This window comes from Etheostoma spectabile, chromosome 21, assembly GCF_008692095.1.
Source record: "Etheostoma spectabile isolate EspeVRDwgs_2016 chromosome 21, UIUC_Espe_1.0, whole genome shotgun sequence".
NCBI classification, from domain to species: domain Eukaryota; kingdom Metazoa; phylum Chordata; class Actinopteri; order Perciformes; family Percidae; genus Etheostoma; species Etheostoma spectabile.
Window position 1 is genome coordinate 15,841,904 of NC_045753.1, and position 4,650 is coordinate 15,846,553.

Below are 4,650 nucleotides of genomic sequence, written 5' to 3' on the forward strand. Positions count from 1 at the left end.
CCTCCTCCTATCAACTACAGGAAACCAGCTCTCGTGCCAAAGCTGTTCTATGCTGGCACTGCGTCTTGCAGTGGGGGTTTGTCGTGCTGTAATGCGCTCTCGAGGCATCACCCTTCCACAGACACTGCACTGTGTGTGGGCTACTTGGTCTCTCCCCTGTCTCCTTTGTTAAACAAATTACATTAATTTGACATTCCTACTAGAAAGAGTTTCATCATTTCACATAATCCAACTGAATGCTTGAACAAAAAAAAAAACGTTAATGAGTAAATGACAACCTTGATGTGCTTAAAAGTATTATTATTAGTATAATCTTTTTTTTAGTTTTTTTACTTGGAACACTGTATTTATATTATCAACTAGATGCATGTGATACACATTAAATAATACCATCATAGACTGATGTATTCAAGGTTTATTTCCTTTTCTTCTTTAAAGTGACACTAGATACAATACAAACAACACATGTATGTGAAGAAAATTGCCACACAATGTCCAAAAGCACTTGTCAAGTGACCATTTCCCCCCCCACTCTGGCTCATTTAATCAAACCTTATTTAGGAATCAAATGGACTGATGAAAGACAAATCAATTCATATTTTAGTAGTTTCCGTTGACTTGAAACATCATTGCATTCCTGCAGCATCTCTTCACCTCTTGATTTCCTCAAAAATATTTGCTAATCAAGTCTGCTTCATCAGATGAATAGGCAGCAACATCTTCCATTCCCCTGGAAGCTGGATGACGCCCCCACACTGTGCTGCCCCTCTGGACTTGTGTTCAGAATCGTTCCTCTGAAGCGTGGTACTCATCGGAGTGTGCCGTGGCACGTGAGCCACTGAAGGCTCTGGAGCAGGCTGAGGTGGGGGGGTTGCAATAAGGGGAAGGGGGGTGTCAGAGTGAGAGTGTGTGGGTGGAAAGAGTTATTGTTACTGCAACACACAATGTGCATGACATTGTATTTCACTGGGGAGATGTGAGTCTACTTTTTGCAGGGCACCATGTTCTCTTCATTCTCTCCTGGGTGGCAAAGGTGAATAGGAACAGGATGAAAAAAAAGGAAGATTTTCATTTAAAAGGAGGCTCATTAAATGCAATTCTGTAATGGTGTCTGTGGCTGTGGAGTATGGGCTGATGTGTGCTCTTAATGCAAAGAGAAGGCGGCTGCAGGGGAAGAAGACAACCCTGCCAGCTCCTGGGTGTTATTAAGCTGAAATGCATCTCCATCTTGGCCCAGAATAGGGCTTTGGCTATGATGGATGCATTTACAGCATTGTACTTGCACATGTAATGGGGGCTACCTTTGAGCACTGTCATGCAACTGCTTGTGCAGCTCTCTCCTGTCAGTTCAGAGGCCTTATCAGCACAGAGCCAGAAGTTGATCTCAGGTGCAAGAGCAGCTTTTCCTAAGGATCACTTTAATTATTCTTTTCATAATTAAATGCCAGCTCCAGAGACAATAATGTCTGTAAGAAAAAGACATTCTAAAAATACAGCTTTGAGGGGTGATATGGATGGGGGTTTATCGTGTATGGGTGAGAGGATTGTACTTGTGATGGATTTTGTTGGCAAATTTTCTTTTATAAAAGTTTAGTTTTTTGCTAAAGATGGATCAATAGGAACAAAGCCACACAAACTTCCCTGTAAGGCACCATGCCACATTACACAGATGTGCATGGAAATAGCTTCTGATAAATATGGATGATGTTTTTCAAATTTATACAAAATGCCCTCTTTCATTCCACCTGAAATAGGCTTTATTTGAGGAGAGCATTATGCCTAAGCAGATCCATGTAAATGAGGCCTGATTGGAGGCTTTGATGCCTCCCAACCTCAGGTAACACAGTGCAACAGCTTCTTTGTCCAATGTGGGTCGAGTTGGTTTCATCTCACAAATAAATCAAATTGAACACAATGAACAAACAAAATATTAAAGAAACCTGGCTATTCTTTAGGAAGTAAATGTTAATGAAGTCAATCCAGGTAAAAGCCATTATCCATGACTAATTTCATGCATCACCAAAAATTGATGAGTTTGTGCATACTGTGTGTGGAAGTGTAGCAGCAGGTTTCAGTTTGTTTATTTACAAGCAATATTGCTGACTGTAGGGCTGCAACTGACAACTTTTTTATTATCTGCCTATTTTTTTTATTTTTTTGGTGTAGGGTCTGGCTAGTCCACACAGCAGTACGGAATTTGAGAAAAACGTGCTCTGGTTTAATGGCATTTCTTCAAACCAATCACAATCGTCATGGGTGGGTGCTAATCTCCGCATGGAGCCCCACAAAATAGTCGTGCGAGAAAAAACTGAGATTGGACAGATCTAGCTAGCTGTCTCCATTTACCCTGCAGAGATCTCAGTCAACCACAGTCATCATAAATCCACCGGAATTTCATATTCCAACACAAAGTAAGAGAAAGGAAAGGGACATCAGACAATCCAGATAGACTACAGACATCATACAGACTATTAATCAAGTAATTATTAAGTCTACAAAATGTCCAAAGATGCTGAAAAATCACCCCATAATCTAACAAAAGGGCTTGGAATTGTTGGTTCAAGGATATTCTACTTGAAAACATATGAAAACAGAACCAATGCCTTATAATTGAGAAGCTGGAACCAGTGATTTTTTGTTGTTGTTGCATTTTTGCTTACTAAAGGACGAGTTGACTAATGCTAGTTGTACCAGTTTGGTCAATAATTGCTCGTCTCTGGCTACATTGTAATCCAAGTGAAGGGCTCTTACCATTGTCTTTATTGATTGCCATCTTAACTGTGTAAATATGTTGAGGAAACATAAAAATGGATTTTAGCATCATTTAAAATCTGAATTATAAGGGGGGGGTAATCCATTGTGTTTACCGTGTTTGAGACAAGTCAAGACATCAAGTCTGCAGATCTGCCCTTTGAAGATAATACCTCCTGTCAGAAGATTCAACAAGTGCAGGACTGGACTGTGAGAGATGGTAGGTTGAGAGACAGCCTGCAGCACTCCTCCTTTTTGCTGCGACAGTGTGGATTTGAGTTCGCTGCCAGTTCCAATTCCACACATGACTTCCCTCGGATTGGCAGGCTGGTGTAAAGTTTTAACCTAGATGTATGCTTTAGCTTTTACGTTTTTTCCAAACTCGCCTTTTGAAGATAGACTTGTCACTTGTAATTTGAATTTACAGTTTCTCAACTACTGACATGGGATTTCTATGCTGAGTTGAGAAGAATTTGAGTTGGGGGAATTGTTGGATTATTTTAAAACTCAGACTTGAGACTACGTTATGTAACTCAGAAGAATGTGTGCATACTTTAACCCTCCTGTTGTTCTCGGGTCATATTTGACCCGTTTATAAAAACTTGCTATATCAGAACTTTGTCAAAAGGGCTAGGGTTAGAACAAAACAAAAAAAATGTAAACGCTGAAAAAGTGATCAAAGAAAATTGGAAAAAGTGACCAAAAAAAGATCAAGAACATTGGAAAAAGCAACAAAAGAATTGTTAAAAAATTGACTAAAACATCAAAACAATGTCAAAAAGGTGACAAAAAATTGGAATAAAATTGACAAAACATCGAGAAAAGTATAGAAAAAATTCATCCTAGAAAAGCACAAAGTTGCAGGTCGACAGGAAGACAAAACATGGTTTAAGATCCCATTGGTAGCCCAGCGGTCTTATGGATTATAAAGGTCTCATAGGTAAAGACAGGAGTGAAGTGCACTCAGACTTTATACAAACAATGAAATGCCAACCTGGGAAGGTATTTACACAGTTCTGAAATTCCAGCCTCCTGTCATCCCTGGTTCAGTCATCATGAGGGCACAACAGCTTGCAAGTTTGTTTAAGGAAACACCTATAGGGCCAAAGAAGTTGTCCAAAGCTGCTGGATCATTCCAACATTTTGTGAAGCTGGTTTTAATGTACCATAAACAGCTGGCAAACTTACAAAAAGTAAAAAAGTACCAATCATTTTTCATTTTTCAATCATTTTCAACAACCATGAATGGGCTGAGACTGTTGATGCTTAGGTACATTTTTGCTGCTAATACAGTTAGACTTCTCTACTTATCGATTGTGATATCATACAATGCATCACCCTGAGTGCTATAAATGATTGTTAAGAAAAGCCTCCCTCATAAGAGGTTGTTGTCCATGCCCTCAATGTGAATCCCTGACTGGGCAGTGCACCACCAAAACCCTCCGGAACAGTCTGAGGCCCCTCTGTGATTTTAGATTAGCAGTGGTGATGTTGAGGAAACCCAGCACCAGGGCCTGAGCTCGCCATCAGCAATTTATAATCATGACACTGTTAATACAGGCACCGGGCTCTAGAGTACAAGCTTATTTTCATTATGGATCGGGGAGGGTTTTTGCAGTGTGACATCATGATTATGGCTGAAAATAGGCAACTGTCTCAGAAAACCAAAAGATTTTAGTATGACATGTTGTGAACAGTAGGTGCTGACAAATTGCTTTTAGCCTCTTTGTTTGGCATTTGGACCACAAAACAGGAGCTGCAATTATTATCTGTAGCTGGGCAATGTTTTGCTAATATTTGCTGTTCAGCTTCTGAAGGATGGAGTCAGATTTATTGTGAAATTATGTGAAACGGTTGAACCCTACAGGAAATAGCTGTATTTTTGACCAGAAGAAAAAG